We start from the raw sequence: 23475 nt of genomic DNA on the forward strand, positions 1-23475 counted from the left end.
GACCTGCTGCTCATACACAGTACATCTTTCACTGGGGCTTCCAGCTAACATTGCTTAAGAACACACTGCAAAGGCGCTGCATAACTCATGAGGGTGTATACAGCTAATCTACCCATGTAGTGAAAAAATGGAAGTGCTCATAAACTCAGACAAAAATCCTACTTTTTCTTTGTGGGTCTGGTAAAATGTGAGAGGTTTAGGGGACATTTTCTGTGTGCTTTGTTACAGTTGTCTCCACTGAAAGGCTTCAGCAAGCAAGTTCTCTTTTCCTTTAGCTAGGCAGCTTTCAAGGCCTCCAGAGGAAGATTTGAAATCAAAAGTTAAAGAATGTGCATATATCCCCAATTCTGCCTCTTTTATCCAGACATTGTAAGCTAATTTTTAACTCCATTATCATATTTTTATTTTATTTTATTTTATTTTCTCCACACTTCTGATGCTTGTCCTTATTTTCTTATGGTGGGAGATATATCTATGAAAGACACATATTACTTGTACTTTTTTTCTTTATGTGTTGAACAGAATTTGTTAAGTCATTTGTATGAGCAGTACACAGTAAGCTGTTTTCACACAACACGCTAAATATTAAACATAGACTATAACGTGCTAATAAAACATTGCTAATGTAAGTAGGCCACCTAAATTGGAAGATATGACAGTTCTGTGATTGGGTGCCTCATCTCCTGAATTGAAGCTCTGGAAGGCTTTGGTAGGCAGAACAAAGCGTAGTACGTAAATATTAACAAAATTATTAAGACCTAAAACCAGCAACAAATAACAAGGAAACAAAATAGGGTGGACCATGATGGTCACTAGGAGTAGAGGATATAACATACTATGTTTGTGCAGGTGTGTAGAAGTATAGCAGAAATGCTGAGTCACAGCTTGAAGCAGTGATTGAGCACCTGGTGGGAAGGCAGGGCCAACCCACAGGAACTCAGGTGCAAGCAGTGTTCCTGATTGACCAGAAGGGGTAGACCAGGATCCACCCTTTCCCAGACCTCATTTAAGGGTTGGCAGGGGGGAGGTGTGGGTCTGTTGTTGGTGGTCCTTGTGTTTCTGAAGGCCTTTGTAGGGTAAGCAGTTTGTTGGATTTTTTTTTTCTTTTGTTTCTGTGTCCATGGCTGTTGTGTTTGGGCTTATTCTCACTTACTGTAGCCTGGGATTTTGCTGTTCTGTTATCTTTGCTGTACTTTCTATCGCATTACAGTGTTATATTAAGCAATGAGCGATCAGTGGTCTGTTAGCACCTTCTAAATGTTATCTTAACATCCTTGTAAAGCATCCTTGTAAAGACTTCTGGTTGTGTGTGGAAACTTTAGAATAGATTTTAAGTGGCTTGTCTCACATACGCAGCTTCAGTGTGTGTATATCTTTATTAATCCAGAGCTTCCTAATCAGTATCATGAAATTGTTCCCAAAGAAAAGGTAATTAAGAAAAACAGTCTGAGGTTCACAACTGTGTTTATTCTACGTTAATAGTTTAGCATTTTTCTGGATGACAGTGACTGTATGATGGCTTGAGGTTGCAGAGATGGAGATAGCATTGTTCTAAGCTGTTGATTGCTGGAGACTTGAAAGGGTATGCTCCAACTTCATCATGTGCACTGCTTTAGCACATCTCCAGGAAGGAACTTGGACTTCCCCTTATATCCAATGTGTCACAGGCTATCAATATGATGCAGGATATGCTGCATCAAATTAGCACTGAGTTAGTTAGGGTCAACAATAAATAGGAAGAAGAAAGTACATAAGAATGGTCAGGTACGAACCAGTTACTTGCAGGGTCATCCTGGGCCTCTTTTACTAGAGGTGCAGACAGGGTTTGATTCAACATAGTGTCTTTACTGAGTAGAGAAAGTGGGCTTTTTTCCTGACTCAATATTATCTTTCACTGCAACACTTCTGACTGGAATCTTGACCAGCTTGCCTCTTAATCCTGCTCTTTTTCACCTGATCTACAGAAACAGGAAATGGTGCATATGCCTCTCACAAATGTCATTTTCACTCAATTGCAAGTTAGAAACAAGCCAGCTCATTCACTGGTGAACACATGAGTACAGGATCTCTATACTAAAACTTCTATTTCTGTATTTAAAGTTCCATCAGGGTTCAGTGAGAGGAAGGTATTTTGGGGTTATAAGAAATGTCTGTTCTTCAAAACATCCACCTCAGAAAATACAAGTCCACACAGGCTTAAAAAATATGTGTTGTGTCCTAGAATAAAGCATGTATTTCATGCTCTAAAAGTCTGAGGTTTGTAGTTGAAAAAGATTAAGTAAATAATTCAGAATTTGTTGTGTTTACCTGTTAATAATTAAGCAGGTTAGTCTGTGTACTTTTTATAGATGTTGAGCTTTATTTATTTTTATACTTGGCTCATGTAGTGATTTTTAAATCTGAAGATGTTTCCTCCAAGGAGGAGATGAGAGAAAAGTCGTCAAGGAGTTAAGTGTTGCTGTGGTGTTTTCATCCTGATGGGTAACTAAACTCTACCACACTGCCCTCTCGCTTACCCAACTTAAAGGAAGAGTGGAAGAAAACATGATGGAAAAGGGCTCAAGGATTGTGAAGAGGACAGGGAGATTGTTCACCAGTTACCATCACAGAGAAACCAGACTCAATGTAGGGAGGCTGATGTCGTTTATTGCTTGTAGCTAACCAGCTACTAACCAATCTCTCATCTCTGGGGAGAGAGGAGTATTCATCTTTATCTTCCCTTCTACTTTCAGCTTTCCTTATTTCCAGTGCTTTGAGGGAATTAATTTTTAAGGGTGATAATGATTTTTATTTATTTTTTTTTGGGGGGGGGACAAAGGCAGATACCTTTGATTCCTGCTTTCTGATGCCTGAAATTAGGGATGGAGGAGTCTCTTGTTATAATGTGGCTTTTGGTTTACCTCAATCAAGGGAAAGTGTCAGCCTCTTTTTGTTTTAGAAATGCAACCAAAATGTGGTGGAGAGAAATAAGGAACAGGCACATCATATTTCTGTTTTCTTGAATTGTGAATTAGTTACATTCTGGTGAAAAGTGCTAAGCTGACAGCTCTGAAGTCTGAAATCATCTTTGCTGTTTGAGTAGGTACGGAGAGGCCAGCAGCAGTGTGAGTTTCTCACAAATATATTTAGAACTGTTCCTTGTGGGACTGCATGCTGTGGCAGGTGATAGTTCAATTGAGTGGATCTGTCAGGGCATCTTTGCTTTCAGTAGTCACGATCAGGCCAATAATTTTCCACTTTCCTCTTGAATCTCCATGTCTGTTTCTTGGGGGTGGTGAAGAAGTAAACAATAACAAGAAAACATGATTAGCAACCAAATTACTCTGTTCTACATTCAGTGGTTCTCTGTTGCTGTTCACATAGCCCAGACCTTAGCATAGATAGAAACAGAATGAGATTAGGGTTTCTTTTTTTCTTTTTCCTGCTGCCAGGGAAGAATTCACCCCACTGTTGATAACATTCCCTCCCCACCTTAAGCAAAGTCATCGCCTAATTTTTGGAATGTTTGAAGTGTTTCTCTGGTCTTGGCAGTGTAAGATACCATTTGATATTTTCACTCTCGTTTTCCAAGGGTGAGAGAAAGCATGGGGCATAAGAAAAGTCAGTTGAAATGATTGGCATTAAAAGACAAAAGCTGCTGAAATGTGAGAGTGATCTTTGGTCTATATATTAAAAATCAAAGATGTAGAAAGACTGTTTATGTGAGAATTAATAGCCTGATTTTGTTGACAACTGAAGTCTTCATCTGTTACCATGGCATGTTTTAATTCACTGTCTGCACTGGTATTTCCTTCTGAAGAATTATATATGCTAGTTACTAGTACCACTAGTATTAAAAAATAACATTTGCCTCTCATGTTCCAGGCAATGTTTTCTGTTTAAGTTGAGTTAAATAAAGTTAAGAGGAGGTTAAGCTGGGAGACAGTGTTATGGAATGCTCTGCTACTTCCCTTCCTCCAGTGCATTAATTGCCTTCAAGGGTCATTTTGTTCTTGGCCTGGACAGTTAATCTAAGTCTTCTGTATAGGTAAATGTGGGTAAATAGTTCTCTTCAAATAGAATTTAGAAGTACGCAAAGAACCGGAGTTGTTTTCTAGAGGACTTTATTCTGCATTAACAGTGGGACTGAAAAATGGGTATTATTCTTTAAAACTCACCCCTGCCAAAAAGCCAGTTCTTATCCAGTTTATTTTATGGTCACAGGTCCAGTCAGTAGTCTGTTTCTGGCAGTTTTCATGCAGAAACTTTCTAGAATCTATCTTTATGATGGAAGTTTAATGCTAGTCATTTGATTTTTTTTTTTTTTCCTCCAGACAAACAAGCTTGTGTAGTGAATCAAGTCTAGTTCTCAGTAGACAGAAGTCTGTATCACAAAAGATTTTACTATGGTCAATGGTAATTTGTTGGTGCTTGTAGGTCCAATGGGAGAGACTGAACGAGCCACAGAATCTCATTACGGTCCCTCAGTTCAAGGCAGAGGAACAGCAATAAGCCTGTGTCAGTGAATCTTCTGCTGCTTGCAGTACTGTCCTGGAAATGAGAGGGGTTGAAACTCTAAGCTTGGCAGATTAGCTTTTTTCATAAGCAGTACATTCACATGAGTCTCTTTTCAAAAAGAGCATTACTGTGATGCATTGTCCATTTTGTTAAGGGCATACTTTACCCAATGTTCGTTGCCAGGTTGACTGAACCTGAAAAGTCCAAGAGATTTACTGGTAGTCTCACAGTGAATCACTGTTTGAAACTCTCTTGGTGCTATATTCTTACCATTAATCAACAGTGATTCCTTTCGTCTATGTGCTGCCAGAGTTTAGTTTGCATATATGAAGACTGTGTTTGTGAAGAATTGAATTGGAATAATGCTAATTTATCTTATTCTTTGAATGTTACTGTTTGTACGTAGAGCCTTAAAAAGAGAAGATTCTTGTATAATTGTTATCCTATAATATCTTCTATCCCTTCGGCAAAAGCTTCATAAGCAAGAGAAATGTAAATAAAATTTATGCATTCTTTCATATTATTGAATGGAATGTATTTATCTTAGTTTTACTTAATTTGTTGATAATTCACTGAATAGGTTTTTTTTTTTTTCATTCACAGCAAAGTCAAAAGGCCATGCTCCTTATATGGTATTATCATAAAGAAATGGACGAGTATACATGGTTCTTTCCTGTTAGCATTTATTACTGTTGATACTGTAGAAGCAGCTGGCATAGTGGAAGAAGCATTTCTAATTTAGAACTGTTTATGTTGTACATTTGTTTCTTATCTTTATGGTAGATCTCTTACTAATATACTTCATCCCTGAAAACACACTTTTTTTTTTTGTAGAAAAATATCTCAAGACTGAGGATTGTGATATATTTTGTGACCTTGAGGCCAGTAAGACCTTCCTAAGCTCGTGCTGCAGAATATTCACTTTTGCTTTATACATAAGGTTTATATTTCCAGTGGAACTGAAGTTTATTTCCTGAACTGTGTGCGTAGTTTTTCATGATGTCAGATTTAGAGGGTATTATCTGAAATAATTTGAGTCACCAATAAGCTGTTGCTCCAACTGAAACCATTAAATGTAAACACGGAGATTGGAATTTAAAACAAAACGAACAGCTTGTAATTTTAGATATGATATGCTCTGTTAGCATGTTAGTCCAACAAATAACTACCACAAGTGTAAGTCTTGATTAACTTAAATCTCATATAAAAGTAGTTTTAAAAACTATGTGGCAGAAATGTTATCACTTACTAAACTCAGACTTACAGAAATTTGGAAAGGATTAATTAAAAATAGTGAAAATCAAGATAACATAACAGTTACACTGACTTCTGTGCAGCATTTTCTAGCAAGAATTTTAACTAAGAAAAGGATAGGTGTTTGTCATGGCTGTACAAAATTTGAAATTGCTGTAGACCAGAGAAGACCTGAGACTTTTGATTTCACAGAGATTGAGGAGATAACATCTAAGTATCGCTACAGGCCCAACTAATCAATGAGTTTTAAACAGAGAAGATTTTCCTTCCCCTCGTGATCAATTTTCCTATGCTTTTTCCTGCTTTTCATTTATTTTGAATTCCCCAGCATAATGCACTCTTCCTGGGCTCACCCAGCATACTGTACAGAGATTCAAGTCATCTCTGACTGCAGCACATAGTTTGCCAGCCAGTACAGAGCGCTTTAGTTGTTAGATGACTTAGACAACAAAGCAAGCAGCACAGTTTCCTGCTATCACCTGTATCACTTAAACCATACACCCTCGTGCAGTATGTGTAGCAGCATCTAAAGGTCAAAATCTGATCTCATTACTCGATATTTTAGGCCTTCTGTTTTGCTTTATTCATTGTCAGTGCAGAACTGTCAGACGATTAGAGATTGTGGTTGTGTGATGTTAGAAAGTGCTACCAGCTGCCATACAGTGTGTCTGTTCAGGCAGTGACGGACCTTATGAAAGCTAAAGACATGCTATACAGCCTTAGTTTGAGCAAAATAAATCTTCCCTGAAAACAGTGAAAGACTCCATACAACAGCGGATGCTGGTGACTGACCCATGTAGGCTGGGGAAGTGTCTTCACGTGATGAACTTAGGGCATGGTTTGTTGGTTATGATTGGAGGTAGAAAGCTCCCAGAAAACAAAGGGAAGGCTGCAGATATGCAAAGTTGTGAGTGTGTAGGCAGGAAGGAAACAGAAGCACCTCTGTAGTAGCAAGAGAGAGGTGGGAAGTCAGGCCTGGAAATGATGAACTGGAAGGCCTGCTGTCATTGCAGCATCTTTACCTTGAGTAAGCAATGCATTGCATCCTTTCCTTCCTTATAAACTAGGTTGCTTCAAAGAGCAGTTCTTTTCTGTAGCATTTTACTTTTAGCAGGTAGCAGATCACAGGTCCATTAATACAGCAAATCATCTGAGATCTGGGGAAACAAGCTTATGGCAAATAATTGCTGTTGATTCAGTTCTGTGGTGTGACAAAGGGGTCAAAATCTCAGTGACTAAAATGTCTCTCTGTGTGTAGCTTTGAAAACCCCTCACCAGAGAAGGATTACGGAATACCGCTAAGCTTAGTTAGCCCATTTCTGCCATGGTTGAGCTGGTAATTAGGTTGGCCATGGGTTCCTAGATGGAAGTTCAGTACTTGGGGGTGATGAATAGATCTTGCTGCTCCTGTGAGAAAGCACAAAGCCAGGCTGGACTGGGCTTGGGAATTGTAATCTGAGTGAACCTCTCATAACCGGATTTGGAAATCATGCTGGTTAGATCCCTAGGCCTTATTTAGAAGATCCCTAGGCCTTATTTTGAACTGGTGGACGTAGAGTGCCCAAGTCTAATTTCTGACATCAGAGTACTCCTGTTTGGTATCCAGTTCTGAACACTTTGTCAACTTCTGTTGTATAGTACTAAGTCTGTTTTTAATTCTTTCTCGGAAAGCAGTCTATACAGAGATTTTCTGATCATTTTAGTCACTAAAGCCAATTATAGCTATGACAGATGGAAGGATATCTTACACATTTTTTAAAGAAAAATAGAAGAACCACTTTAAACTCTTGAACTTTTGGAGTATTTACTTGTAACTTTTTCCACAGATGCATTTGAAGATAAAAACAAGTAGCAAAACTTTGGTTGTGGCACCCATTTTTTTTTTATCCCTAGCTGGAATAGAACTACTTGTAATGGAAAAAATAAATGTTTTCTTTTAAGCATGAAGTCATATGAGTTGGTACCTACTGGATTGGTGTTCAGTTGTGTAAGTTTTCTCTCTGAACTATGCACAGGATGTGTCATGTTGTGTGCTAGCGCATTTAGCTTATTTGTTTGTCATCTGTGTGCTAAATGTGAATGTGTAAGACTGCTTTGTTTCCTTCACGTAGTTGTATATTGATATACATACACACACACACATACAGTATTCTGCTCACTTCCCCTGCTGACTCCTAGTTATTTGACTGTTATGAAAACTCAAGATGTTTTGTGTGCAAATCTCAAAACATAAGCTTTAGTAAGTTTTTTTTTTTTTTTTTTTTTTTTTACAGCAGCATAAAAAAGAATTGTTGAGAGCTGCTCTTAACCCTTTTGGAGTCCGAAGTCAAAAGGTAAAATTAAATGCTACTTTCTGGGGGTTTTGATGTTGCTAGTGTAACTGTTTGGAAATGCTATTTCTCTATCACATTTGAACTGAGATTTCCCCTAGGAAAAAAGCAGGGGTACAATAACAAGACTCAAAATATTATTAGATCTCGTTAAGTGCACCAGCATATCTGGGCCTAAATTATGCAGGTAAGTAACAATTGGTAAACTGCAATTATCTGTTTTACTTAATATAAAAACATTGGCGTTGGGAGTCAGTGGGACTTTCAGTAGAGTTTAATATTGCTAAGGATTTAATGATTTTTGTCTCGCTATAACTTGATAGTTTTTATGATATATGAAGTTTTTTCAAATTAAAGTAAGACAAATCCTGTAGCTCTTTTCTCAGGCAAGAATCCCTCAATGGGAGTTTTGCCTGACTGAGAACTGAATGAGGTCTAAATAATTAGCAATTAAAATATTCAGTTATTGTGCTACTGTATATAACAAAGCACTGGAGGTATTAAAAATTGCTAATCTCCTCCTTATTAAAATGTTAACTGCTAAGCATAATACAGCTTTGCATTTTCTATCATTTGTTCATGCAGTTCATTAGTAGAGGTGAAATGTTTGTGACAAATACTCATTTGAACTTTTAAGGGATTGACTTTGAGCAGAAGTGTGTGTTGAAGCCGTGATTTTTCAGTCAAACACTAAATGATGTACAGAGTAACTTTGCGTGGAACTTCTGAATATTTACAGAGCAAACTAGGTGGTAAGCTACTTGTCAGTAGGTGGAACTAAACAGTTTAGGTATTTGTATTTGTTTTCAGCAGCAGCTTCTTGTAGTGAACTCAAAGAAAGTACAGATTAAAGATTGTCCATGGAGTATACTGGGCAAGTAATCTGCACTGAGAGGGTTGAGAGACTAGCATGTGAACAATTCAATAATAAGTTAAGAAGGAGAGTTGGTGCATTTGTTCAACCGTGCATCCAGCTCAGTTAAAATTAGCATGTGAACTGTTTATTACTGAGCTAGTCAAAACGAGGATCAGACTGTTCTCTAACCCTGTTACTGCACAAAAGAATAAAAATGTCTATCCTGTGTCTTTTGGCACAAAGCAGGTGTAGCAAGATGTGATGGAGAGTGAGAAAGGAGTGGTGAGAGAAGGTGATAAGTAGTCAATGAAAAAGGTGAATATAGTATTACAGGAATAATTTGGTGATGGGTGAATTCCCCAAGGGAGGACAATCCCCTGAATACTCTTCCTCTCATAGCCTCTCCCTGGAGTAGATTTTGTTACCTCTTACGCCTAAAGATTTCTTCTAATCTTTCTGAAGAGCCATTCTGGGCATGGGCATTTAATTGTTCCATGTAATGCTGTTGACAATTCAGGCCGTGACTCTGCAAGGATTTACACATGTATTTCACTTACAGCATTATGAGTAATCTTATTGAAGTAGATGAGATTAATTGCAGGACATAAAGCTAAGTATGTATATTAGTCATAGCAGTAAAAGAGGTGTAGTTTTATGTATTAGTTTGTGTTGAGTGTGGAAAAGTTGTTAAAGATATATAAAAACATATTGGATTTTCTACCATTTGTGTGGCAGTTAAAGACAAAGTAGATTGTAACGAACTAAGCTTTTCTGCTTGTTCACAAAATCCACAATTTTGTCAGGTTCTCAGCTGTAAAGTGTGAAAAAGAATAGGCTGCTTTCATTTTCCTTTTTACATGCACAGTTAAACCTCCATCTAGAATGAGATGATCTTACAATTTATTATGGAGCAGTGAAGAGGAGAGAAATCAAACAGGAAGATGTGTGCTTCTGTGGACTCTTGTTTATAATTTCATCAGATTGGTACGCACCTCAGACATTTTACTTAGTGATAAGATATGCAAATTATTCTGGAGCCAGCAGCAATACTTTCACCTGAATGTCGAAACTGACAGGGATTTTTTAAATCAAACTTCAACAACAACTTGTATATTAAAGCAACTCTTCTGAAGATATAACCGAGTGCAGGTCAGTAAGTGCAGAATTGTTTTCATACTTCATACTGTTGATTTCCTTCCCTTCTGGAGTAAGAGAGTTGCAGGTTTACCTGTAAGTGTGGGATGTAACTACGGGCAACAGTGCAGAGGAGCTATAAATCTATGTGAAAGTATGCACTACAAACAGGAATGCATAGTGAAAGTGAGGAGACTTAAAAATGAGATTTACCAGAGGTGATATTTCCTAGTTTTCCAGATGCCTGTATCACACCTTCCATACCTTCGTTTTGTCTGTTTCTTCTCTCTTTGATTTTAGTTTTATGGCATCTTCAGTTTTATTGTGTTCTTAATTCAGAATGTGACAGTAGAAGCCTGTGGATACAGTGGGAAGTTTGGGTGATAGCTGTTCCTTGGGGCTGAGGGCTGAAGTTGCTTAAAGCTGTAGATGTTAGCTGGGGTTTTGTTTTTGAGCTTGCATATAATCATAGGAGGAAGGGTACCACTGAAAATACAGCTTGGGATTTAAATGTTAATTGTGTTTATTTTTGGAGTCTTAGTTCAAGTCAAAGTCCATAGCTTATGATGAGATAATAGCTGAATCCTGTGCGTATTCCTCAGCCTTAGTTCCTCTTCTTCCTCCTGTGAATGTCTGCACATAAATGCATCTGAGCTCTTCCATCTGAAGTTTGCCAAGGGCTTTTACTTAGAGCTTGTTTTCTTCTTTTTGTTGAACTAATGATGTATATTTATTAACCAGAAAGATATCTGGGCTGTAAACACTTAACAGGAATGCAAAAGTTTTTGTCCTTCGTTATAGTTTGAGTGTATGTGGTTGCATGTGAGAGAAAGAGAGGTGACTGCTGAGATTATGAAAGATTACAATTTGCTTTTGATGACGTGCCTAATTGAGTTTGTTTGGCTACTGTGCCTGACTAAATCCTCATGTATTTCCCACTCTGGTCTGCATCAGCGAGGCCTCACCTCACTGTGGTGTTATGAGCACCACTGTATAAGATGGACATAAAAGTACAAGGGATTCCCTAGGGGAGGGTCTGAGGATGGTGAAGGGTCTGGAGGACAAGAGGTGTGAGGAGTGTCTGATGTCCTGTGGTGTGTTCAGCCCAGAGCAGAGGAGCTGAGGGGAGGCCTGATGGCAGCTGCAGCTCCTCACAGGGAGCAGCACTGAGCTCTGCTCTGTGTGACAGCGACAGGGCCCGAGGGAACTGCATGGAGCTGCGTCAGGGGAAGTGAGCAGGGGTGGGGGACAGGGCCTGCACCACAGGGCGCTGGGCACGGAACAGCCTGCCCAGGGCTGTAGGCACAGTCCCAAGTGCCGGAGTTCAAGGAGTGTTTGGACACTGCTCTCAGACATGGAGTTTGGATTTGGGCTGGTGCTGAGCAGGGCCAGGAGTTGGATTCGGTGATCCTTGTGTGTCTCTTCCAATTCAAGATTTTCCATGATTCAGTGATGGTGAAAATGTCTTGTCAGTCGCTGTGATTGGCACCAGCCACTTACAGGTGAGATTTAGCTTTCTTCATTGAAATACTAGCAACATTCTTGTTTTAGTACAAGATAAAAGGAAGGATTTACATATGTGTTTGTGATTAGGGAGATGAGCTGTCTATGCGGTGTAAGCACCATAACATATCCTTGGAGAACTGATTCCCATAGGTCATGGGGTCCCCAGAAGTACTCCCTGTGGAAAAGGACTTTCCAAATTCTCAAGACTTCCTACTTATGCAGATTTAGGCCACTATTTTGTTTATAACATCTAGCACTAGGACCTACGTTGATGTTGTGGATACTTAACTCTTACTGACTTGAGCAGAGGCACTTGAAAATAATTAAAGTGAATGAAAAATCCATACACAGAGCAAAGCCTTTCATGGGGAAAGTGAGTTTATTGAAAGAAAGATTTTGGTGTTTTTTTTTTTTTTTAATACTTTCTTTCAAGGTCTTAAATAAGCAGTAAATGCTCTTGTTGGAAATAAAAACTGAAGCTCAAACTTTGATTTTGTTTTCTGCCATGGCTGAAGAGATTTCGTTGTTGATAGGTAGAAAAGACTGAGTTTGGTTTCCAAAAGCTGATAACATGAGGTAATGTATTAGTGTGAAATGCTGAGTGAGATACCAGTCAGTGAAATACAGTGGGTATTATGATATGTTCACCTTTGATGGATTGCTTGAGAAGAATTTGTAAGATATAGCAGAATTCTGAAAGAATTTCTGGAGGGCTGCAAGGGAGAGGAATGGAGGGGGAACAGCTGTGATGATTCTGATTTATTTTTTTCCCCTCTGATTGGCTACAGGGATTCTGATGGTTTAGTCTTTCAACTAGATGGATGCCCTTTAACCATCTGATCCAGTATTAATACCATGACTGCTTTTAACAACACTGATACTTGCCAGTTGCCATTAAAGTTGTTTACTTCATGCTGTATAGAAAACAATTGCCTATAGCTGATACCAATAACCTTATTAGCCTTACCAAAAATTATGCGTGCATATTTGATAAACAGTGGTATTTGTCATGTTCATTCAACATCAAGCTAAACAGAAGATTTTTCCTCTTGCAAGTTTCTTCCTTAAATGTGAAGTCCAGGAGGGGGAATTCATCTAGTTTCTTATGTTGGCATTAGAGTAGCTGTTGTATTTTCTTTCCTGTGCTGAGTTTGATTCCAGGAATCCAACAGCATTCCAGAAGGAGAGAAGAAAGCAGCATCACAGACTGCACTGCTGCTGCTCTACCTGCCATGAATAATAGCCCACTGGGCTAGTTAATCATTACACTAGCTTTCCTGTTCCTTCATAGCTGATTGCTGCCCAGAGGACGTGGGTTTCAACAGTCCTGCTGTCAACACAGTTCAGTAGTGTGTGTGTGTATTTGTTTACCTGCATGTATACGCACTATGTTTCACAGCAGATACTGTGGTAAAACTAACAATGCAAGGTCAGTGTGTATATTATTCTATACAAAAATAATAGGAGAGAATGTTTTATTTTGGATACACTGATACATTTTGCAGTGTATCTAATTGGCATACTAACAGAACATGTCCTCATTTAGTGCTATATGAGTGAAAAATTGCAGGGTGTTAAAATTTTTGTTCTTCAGTGATTTGGGTTGATGAGAGATGAATTGTAAAAGCAAGTGAGTGGTAAATCTATCTGGTGGTACAAGATTTCCTCTTCAAAATGTTACTGTCTCACAAAGTTCCATAGGTATATCTTTCACTTTTCACTATCTTTCACTAAGTAGTACTCTGTAATCCTTTTTAATCTTCTTCCCTTCTTTGCCTTTCTTTTTCATCCTCCCTTTCACTCTCTTCTCTGTCTCAGCATCTCCTTTTTTTCCCTACCCCTTCTTTCTATAAGTAGACATATGTTTGTGAGAGCTGATTCGGATGTTTGTATGGTGACTCTATGGTGGGGCCACTGAATAACTTTCTTTTGTGCCTTGTTCAAGTTTGCAAACTGTCTAGAGGAGACTATGCAAGATAGGCAATACTATCAATAGCAGAGCAGCAGCATTACTGAGTAGTTCAGTGTTATCAGCAGTGTGAACCAAACCCCTCTTCTTCCTTTACCAGCAAATTAAATGGCAGACAACAAAATGAGACAGCAAGACATGAACATAGTGTGAGCTGGACCATTTACATGGCAGCATCAAGCACATCTTACTGCCAAATAGATGATAACAGACAATTCTGACTCTGAAAAACAGCTCTGAGCCCATTCCCACTGGTTGTTTTCAGTCAAACCTGTATCGTTCTTATTAATATTAGTAGGATTTTTGGGATCATACAGGTCCCTTTGTCTTCAGAAGGCTTGTCTTCAGGATGGCAGAAAGAATTTACACAGATAGGCATTGTCCCTTTTGAGAGACAAGAAGGTGGAACTTGTGGTTTTTTTTCTGCAAGAAATCAATATTGAAGAAAACAATCAGAAACATTGCTACTCATGGAACACTTTCAACTCATTCATTTGACTTTTTAGTAATCTGAATTGTGGTCATTTGCAGAATGGACCAAAAAACATTTTCTGTCCTCCAAATTAAAATGCTTACAGTGATGTTTATAGGCATATGCAGATGTTCTTTATGAGATGGCATTGTCCCAAGATTTCAGTACCCATTTATAAGAGATTTCTTGTTAGTTATGTTCTAATGATTTGATTGGTAGGTGGTTAAAACGCAGTCTTTGAATCTTGAGTGCTTGCCTGGCATGTGAACTAAAAGTGAATCATTTCAGTATGTACCTTAAATATATACCTGGAGATTCTGGAGGCTGCCAAACTCAACCAGGAACAGAGAAACTCATTTATATCACTGGTCTTCAAGGGAGGGTGTCTTCATTTCTGTTGGGACAGAGAACCAGAGATTCTTGAAATCATTTGGAGGTGACTGAGTCTTTGTAGATCTTGGGGGGGAGGGGGATGACATGACCCACCATGTAAGTAATCTCATCTCCCTCCATGGTTCTTCAGGAAAGTGTGTGGAGCTTTATCCAGCCAGGTGTATGGGGAAGGGAGCTGCACAGGTTTTTGTAATAATGCACACATCCATCTTTCTCTGGATATCTGCTTCCTATGGTTTGGAGATCTCCCTGTTGAGTTTTGAGGCAACAGATACACTTGTATGTACACTGAACGTTAGTGGCTTGCAGGTAATCCATCCTTTTGTCTCTAATTCTAGGACTTTAGTGTAAAGTAGAATCACTTACCCAAACTTTGTTTATTACACTAACTGAAACTCAGTGGTAGGTGAGAAGCAACATGAACTTGAACATGAATGCTTTCATGACATTGACAACTTGCATTAAATACATTTGTGCTCTCTGGCTAATTTTTTTTCATAGCACATGCTTGAAATCTAATTGCTTAAATTTTCCATATCCTTAGTTCTGTTGTTTTTTTAACTCATGAAGTTAATCTACCTGCTAGATTTTATACTTATGGTAAAATGACCCTTCCTACTTTTGTTCCTTTCTTTGATAGAAACCCTCAGTTCTCTGAAAAATATGTGCATGTAAATAGTTTTCATCTCATAGTGCAGCCCTTGTTTATCTGAATATCTGTCTTAAATGGCAAAGAGAAGAATATACTGTCATTTGAAAGCAGATATCTTTTGCTTTTCTGATATGTAGCTATTACTTTGGTTAGGCTTGTGTTTAAATGCTTATATCACATTTTTTCTGGAACACATTGAGAGGGAAAGACCTCAGTTACAAGATCTCATTTTTTTTTTTCTGTTAAAATCCTTATTCTGAATGTTGAGTAACATCAGTGCTGAGGTTATATTTTGGCCCACTGTAGAATTAATACATGTAAGCCTTAACAAAGAGACCTGAACTTAGGTTTTGAAATCTCTGCACTCAGCATGTTGATCTGGATTTAGCTTCCTGAATCAGAATTTTGCCTTTGGATAAAATCATACTTCAGTTACTAATACTGTGACATTGAAATAATTGGGTGTTTTTTAAAATCAAGGGATGTGATTTAGCTGAAGGTTTTCCCCCCCCTTTTTTTTTTTTTTTTTTTAATGATTTTCTAGCTGGAGATTTTTTTCCTGAAGTCTTGCCAGTGGCAAAAATAAGGAGGGAATGTGTAGACTCGTGCAGAGTGCTCACTAGGCCAAAAAGAAAAAACCAAAAACCGAGAAAGAGCAACTCCCCTAAGCTATGTCTCAGTAAACTTCACATTTCTCTGATATGAACAGAATGCAAGATTTGCTTCTTACTGCTTTGGAGAAAAATCAAAAGAGCTAACCTTTCCATTTACAGAACAATTTCTGTGTGTTCTAGCTCTGTTTCTCACTGGAAATCAAACTGCTTTTTTTTACATTTTTTTAGACATTTCTCCTGCATGGTTAGTCCTTCATGTACACGCAAAAAAGCACACAAATTCATTAATCCTAGGGAATTGAAGACTTAGGAAGGTGCAGTTTTTGTAGGTTGCTATAAATATGTATAAAAAACTTCCCATCACATGAATTTCCCAAGGGATAGTACATGAAATCACAAAGGAAAATGCTACAGCAAAAAGTAATGAAGTAAACTAAAATCTGGATTATCCTTGTAGGAAGTTACAGGCTCAAGTATCAGCATGACACAGAAATGAAAAATGGAGCAGCAGGAGCCTAGCAGTGTTTGGATCTGAAGTTTTGTTTTTGATGTTCTTCTAGCATGAAGTTGTGGCACGATGTTGGTGCAGTCTCCTGTTGTCTCTTGATTCTTTATAGTTCTGGAAAATACCTGCTTGTTAACTACAAGTGAGATGAGAAGTCTTCATTGTTTTGCATAACTTCCTTTAAAGCGTTATTTGTTAATGCAGCTTTAGATGCACTAAACAAATGTAATCACTCCTGGGGATGATCTCAAACTGGGAACAAGTGCTTTTTTTTTTTATTTAACATTTTTAGCTAAGAGGAGGGGCTTCGGAAATGTCTGTTTGTTTTTTTTTTTTCCATCTAATATACTGCATACACTAAAATACCAGGTGGTAGAACTTTCTCCTAACACAACTGCTATTGTTTCGAGACTGCTCTACTCACACCGAATCTGTGTTGAAACAGGTGCCTCACTTGCTTGGCTCTCCTGGAGCACTTTCATGCACTAAAGCACTGCACACACAGTGCACAGTGGCACTATTAACAGTGTAGAATGAGGCTGGGAGAAAAACTCATATAGGGGCTGCACACCTACGTGCACTTAGTAAACAGAGACAGTTATCCTCATTAAACATAATTAAACCTAATATTGACTGTAAACTGTTACTTACCTTAAACTTCTCTGCAGACATTGTGGAAAAGGGATTAACTTAGCAGATAGGTACGCTAATTACTACCTTCTTCACATTAAAGTTACCATCAGGAAGGCCTATATTCATAAATAAAACATAGTAGGGGATGAGAGACTGAGAAATATGTAAATTCATTTGCAGAAAAAAGACCAAATTAAAAAAAGAAAGTTGAGTGATGCTACTGGAAGCAAAATGGCACTCTAGCTAATTACCATGAAAAGTATGATAAATCATGGACGTGTATCCTTGACTTCTGACTGATAGAGCCTGCGGAGTGCAATCTCTCATGCGTAGCTGCCTCTGACTGATTTAAACCCATACCACTATCAAGTTTGATGGGAAAGCACAAAAGTGTGTTATTTTATTTCCTTGGGTATTGTTGCTACCTCTTTTTCCTAGAAATGACTTGCAATTATTGTGAAAATACAGTCTGATTTCTTGTCTGCAGAATTGTTGTTTGATGCAATTGACAAACAAAGGCTCCAAAGATGGTCGAGTTATGTTTTAATAGCTATATTTTCAAATGCAATTGATCTGGTATATTGAGACAATTAGAGAAATAAAATAAAATGTCAAGGGAGGGGCTGCCTCTGCTTTGGCATATTTATTCTCAGGAAAGAGATCATGTCTTACAGCCAAGATAAAGAGTTAGAAACAATTTTATTTATGAATTTGTTTATTTTTCTGTAGAATTTTAAATGAGTCACACCACTTCATGTTTTTGATCTTTCTTTCCAAATTTCATCATCTTCTGCACTTTTCAACCCTGCAAATGGCTGAATGCATTTATCTGGGATTATACAGAATGAGAGGGGCTTCCAGGATGTGGCCATACGATGTGCTGTCATGTCACTGCTGCTACTGTCTAATCCCGTAAACACTTTATGTTTGAATACATAATTACATGATTGCTATTGGTGGGGTATCTTCTATTTTCCTACTGTATCTGTCCAGAATACTTTCTGCTCAGGTTGTTTCAGAATAAAAGTCTGTTCTGCTGGGTTAGTTCATGACAGAATAATGGGAGTACAGACCTAACTTTATGAGCCAATGCCTAAGCCCTGTGTACAGGGAAAAACCTAAGAGTGCCAATGTTTCAGACTCAAAGTGGGAATTTGTCATTACACTAGTATTCCTAAGTGGATATTTTAACACAAAATTATTATTGGCATCTATTATCCTTTAGCTTTTTATGAACTTGCATCACTGGGCACACCAGAGAAGAAATCTAATATGTGTTGTTTGTAGCTTTACTGAAAGAAGTGAGATAAGTTAATTTACTAGCTGAAGATCTGTAGCTACTACACAGTGAGTACCTTATTTTAGTTGGTTTTACTTTTTCTTTGTTTCCTTTTCTCTTTTTGGTTTCTTCTAGAAAGATTTATTCCCTGTAATATCAATGAGCTGTGCATGTAGGAATGTGTGCTTTCCGAATACTGGTATTATGCTTCAAGAAACAATACTGAGTAATTAACAATATTTTCCTGCTCTGGTAACCCTTATTCTTCCTCTATAGCTCTAGATAGCCAGCTGTAGCATGTGCTGATGGTATCTTATTCTTTCAGCAGTTTCACTGAGTTTTGACAGAATAGGTTTCAAAAATGTATCAGAATTTCATCTTAGGGCTGTGGATTTATGTAGCCGCACTCTGTAGTGATGTGTACAGATGTAAGTTTGTCATGACAGACAGTAAATACAAGGAGTACCCTGTGAGCAGTAGTGTCAAATCATTACCACATGGAAAAATCAAAGGCTAAAGGAAGAACAATTTGCTAGAGAGAACAGAAGTTTTAGAGGCTGGGTTGTTTCAGCTCAAGGAATATCTGCATCTCTTATTCAAAACTATGGGAATGCATGAAGCTTTCACCTGGGATTTGCTTTTGAGGAGCCATTTTCTGTCTGCTTCATTGGGAAGATTCAGAACAATTCTGTGATGAGTTGTTGCTTATTTTTTTTTTTCCTATTTCCCTTCCACATCTTTTCAAAGGGAGAAAAGAGGACTCAGTGGAGAGGAAAAAAGGAAACAAACTTGAGATGTGAAAGTTACAAGGCTACCTAGTCTGCATATGCCTTTTCATTATCAGGTTTCCTGGCCAGATTTCTAAGGACTTATTTTGATTTCAAGGGGAAATCTTGGTCCCACTGCATCTGTACCAGAGGACGGCCCAAATGCTGAGTGAGGATTTTACTATTTGGCCTGTTAGTAACAGCAGCATGCTTTTTATAAACGGAAATAAAAATTGGGTTTATCAGCTTTCTGGAGAAACATTCAAAACTAATATTTTTGATAAATAACCAAGATTAGAAAAGTTTCATTAGCATAAGAAATAAGAATATAAATGCCAACCATGCTTTTGGGATGGAAAGAAACTATTCTACTTATCTTACCACCCTAAAACAAAATTGGATTAATTCCTCTCTTCTGCACATACAGCTGATGTCCACTGGACAATTTACGTTCACTGGACACAATAATAATTGATCTCTTTGATCTCTTGTCCAGCTCATTCCCTTCGGTCTTTTTAATTGTGCGCTTGATGATTCTAGCAAAACAATTATCTAAGTAATAATATGCTTGAATCCCAGTCATCTGCAAAGCATAGGCCAAATTCTTTGAATCCATACTTGAGCAAAATTTCCACTGAAGTCAAAATTAGAAGCTTTGTTTCTTTGCAGATTTCTTTTTTTTCCACAGAAATTCCCTACTTACATTTTTCCACTGTGGTAAGGATGACTAAACACATTTGTAGATGGTTGTAAAAGTTGGATACAGATAATCCATTTTAAAAAGGCAGATATCTTTGAGGTTTTTTATTCTAGGGAAGGACGCATCTCATTTAAGCAATAATATTTCTTAAATAATAGCCAAATGAAGTATTTCAAGATCTGAATTTCCATTTTCCTCACAGCTGGGTCCCAGGACAGACTCAAGGCAAAATGACGGAGCGTAGACGTATCTCTGTCAAGTATAATATGCAGAGATTGGGGGTCAGACTTTTAAAGATGGATAGTACTCTTCGTGTGAGTTTAAGACGTATTCTTAATCAACCAGTTTAATTTTATTTGAATTAAGCAGAGTGTGTCTGTTTAAAATTCTCTTGCATTTTCTACTGGATACGTAATAGGTTTTGAACCTTTTTATCATGTGGATCATATCTGCCACAAAAGATATCTCAGAAAGAAGTCACTACTGGAGAAAGTCCATCACTACTTTTCTTCATCTGAAGTTGTTCCCTATGGAATGCTCTCAGGAACGATAGTAACAGAGCTTCCATCATTTCCTTTGTTTGTAATATCAGAACTAGGCTGTATCACAGAGGGATTCTTAAAGATTCTGAGCACATTTTACTGGTATCCTGGCATCTTCCCTGTGTGTAAACAGGCACCTTGAGGGAAATTCAGCTGTTGTGTGACTCCTTAATTATCAGTTGCAGATTTTGCTCCTCCATGGGTCAGTTCAGCAAGTTTCTGAAAGAAATTCCTTGTTGACCTAGGGCCTAAGAATGAGAGAAGAGAGACTGCTACTGTTTTTTCCATTACTAGCAAGGGAAAAAAAAAAAAAGGTTCCTTCTCATCAAGCTGTTTTAATGAGAGCTAGAGGGAGTCATGCTATGAGTATGGGTGGGGGAAAGATTGTAAGAGAGAGCTGAAAACTATCATTTTGGAATGGATGAAGAGAGGAGCTTGCAGAAACTCCTCCAAATGAGGAGAAAATTTCATTGTTATTGTAAGTACATTCAGCTACTGGGCTGTTGGCATGTTAAGTACCACTATGTATTGAGCAGAGAAATTTGAAGTCAGTCCTTTAAAAGCCTTATAAAGCAGTGTGTCCTCTGCTGCTTCTGTTTCTTATTCATCCCCTTTCATTTTCCTGTTTACTGTTATCCTTCTCCCATACACTGTCTTCTATGTTTCCTTCTCTAATTGTTTTTATCATTTCTTTGTTTCATATTTCTCAGTAATTTTCTTTTGTGGCTAAATCCCCAAATTTCTTGGTTTGTCCTTACTCAAGCAAAACTCCTGTTGAGCTCGGCCAAGCCAAGGGCTTATCTTCCCATGGTTTAGCTTTTGCTTGATAGCAGGTAATTATATTATATCCATTGCAAACTCTTTGTATTTTGAGACACACGCTTCAGCCAGTAAAAGGCTATTTAATGTACATTTACTTCTAGAAATGTCACTGAATCACAGATTAGAATCTTTTACCTCTTTAAAGACAAAGATGGGAGTTCGCTTGTTTAATGTTCAGTAGGATCTCAGTGTTGAGTGTCCAGGGAGTATGAAGTGCTTAAAGCAAATAACTTAGGAACTGAGGAGATAATTATATGTGAGAGGGAATATGGAAAGGAAAGAATGCAAATGCAAACAGGCCAAGACTGACTGAGTGCCACTGAATAATTCCTCATTTGTCCCCTCTAAAAAACACAGATAGTAACCTTCAATAACCTATTTGCATTAGGGAACATTTGGATGTATCTAAAATATTGAGGCAGTTGATGATTACTTTTAGCAGATGTTTGTCTGAGCCTACCCTTGGTCTTCAAGATGTCAACTTACGCTCTTTTGTTTTGAGTAGGAAATAGTGTTTTATCAGTGTAGTGTGGGTTTTATTTGGGCGTACAGATATTCCTGTAAAGGTTATTTTTGCAGTGCAATGGAGTAGATATGGATTTCATACAAAGCATATGAACTGTGAGCATCAGGCTGTTGTAAAAGAGTAGTCAAAACCAAAGTGGTGTTGTCCATAATGAGTCTGATGCACTGTTTCTCCCTTTCCTGAAGCTAAAAATGGTCACTCCATCAGGAGATTGTGAAGTGGGCAATGTTGGTGTGTGAGGCAAAAATCTCACTGATGTTTCAAGTCCAGTCCACCTATTCCAACTGACTATAGAAATGTATCTCGTTAGCTCTACAGCTAAACAGACAAAAGTGCCCACAGTGAAACTCAAGCAATGAACAAAAGTGCTAATATGGAAATATTAAGATAATATTTTGAATTCTGTCACTATCTCTTTTGGAAAGGTTACTGCCTTTCTCTACACGCTGTGGTGGAGAATAGTACTACTGTAGAACTCCTTTGGAATTGTTACAAGTAAAAACATAGATACACATGGTTGGACTTGATGTCTGTTAAGGTCTTTTCCAGCCTAAATGATCTTATGATTGTATGACTTAGATTTGCAGGTATAATCTAATATTAGAGTTTGTATCTCTGGTATGCTATTAATCCGTAGTAGAATGCTTCACTGCTGGCAATAGGACTGAGAATTCTCAATGAAATGGGTTTTTGTCTTGCCCACTGTGCCATCTTCATGTTAGATCATTGCATTTTTTGATGCAGTAGCTTGTGGCATTTTGTGGATATAGTATAGCTACCAGGTGCTTTGGGGTTAACGACTTGAAGTATTTTAATCAGATAGGAAAAATGAGAAATATTATGTTCTATGTTTGGAATGACTACCAGTGGACTTGAATGAAAATAGATGCTAGTAGCTATACAGCCATCAGAGTGAGCTTGGAGTGCCAACTGACTCTCTCTCACTTTCTGTGGTGAACGGTGACTCTGAACAAGAAGTGTTTCCACCCCTGCCTTGAGGTTATGAGATCTGGATATCTAGTAATTAATGCCACTGTATCTTTTTTTTTTTCTAACTGTTACAGAAATACAAAATCAGATGCTCAGATGGCTTCCGTTGGCTTAGCTCCACTGAAGGCAACAAAATGTGATGCCAACTTGTACCAGCTGAGGATCTGGCCCACAGTTAAAAGATAAAAAAGGGGCAGGCTGCCAATATGGCAGGGAACATATTGAGATTTATGGTAGTGACTTAATCAGTAAAAAGTTCTGCTGGAAGTGATTATCTCTCTCTGCACATTCACATTAGTCACTTGAGCTGGAGACATTCAAAGCTGGAGCACTACCTGCGTTGTCACGTTCCCTCTTTGCACCCTCTCCCACACTCTGTGCTGTGGAACACTGAGAGCATCCCACCTCATCCTCTGTGTTCTGGTTGGCTCTGTTTTCACAAACTATTGATGTCTGGGGAAAAAAAAAATACTCATTTGGGCCCGGCAGTTTCCTCACTTGGTCCTATCTGCAGCGTAGGTTAATCTGGGGATCTCTGTGACTTGTAAAATGAAGTTGAGGAAAAAGCTCTCTTCTGCTTTGAAGTGTTCGTCTATGCAACTAACTGATCAATGACTTGGGATCTGACCTACAGCGTGTATGTCCAGCTGCTTTTCTGTGACACCCTATTTAAAGTGTCACATTATTTAAGAAGGATAAACTTTCAGGAGTAGAATTATTTAAATATCTAAAGCCTACAAAGTATGTTGAGTTTTAAATGTAATAAATTTGCTTTTCTGTGCTTTAAAAAAAATAAAAAAAATAAACTAATCATTAGAACATCTCCAGATGTAAAGCTCAGCTGCAGTTTTTAAGAAGCTTCAAAGGAAGCTTTGAATGACAGCCAGTCTTTTACCAGGGTATATTTTTCTGCACTTTAAAGTAAGAGTGAGTCTTCTGTGGCATCTGTATCATGTAGGTGCTGAAAATAATGGTGGGGAGGCAGGACACAATGTTCCTCTCTTTTTGTCTTTGATGTTCCTAATTATTGTGTA

The 23475-nt window shown here is 38.0% G+C and overlaps 1 protein-coding gene across 27 annotated transcripts in view; it reads left to right on the top strand.

Moving 5' to 3' along the window:
* Positions 1-23475, top strand: part of ZBTB20 (zinc finger and BTB domain containing 20) — a 468885-nt gene that overhangs the window by 52892 nt on the left and 392518 nt on the right. For 20 of the 27 annotated variants that reach the window (XR_007379433.1, XR_007379437.1, XR_007379436.1 and 17 more), the window contains one exon: positions 8025-8084. The exons of 1 other annotated variant lie outside the window; for it this stretch is intronic. The gene's annotated coding sequence lies outside the window, so the exon portion shown is untranslated. Of the gene's footprint in view, positions 1-273; positions 1077-8024; positions 8085-11414; positions 11574-23475 lie in introns of those variants that run through there. 6 more of the 27 variants (XM_048958196.1, XM_048958275.1, XM_048958176.1 and 3 more) reach the window with 4 other exon arrangements.

The sequence above is a fragment of the Lagopus muta genome, chromosome 1 (genome assembly GCF_023343835.1).
Source record: "Lagopus muta isolate bLagMut1 chromosome 1, bLagMut1 primary, whole genome shotgun sequence".
In the NCBI taxonomy this organism is placed as follows: domain Eukaryota; kingdom Metazoa; phylum Chordata; class Aves; order Galliformes; family Phasianidae; genus Lagopus; species Lagopus muta.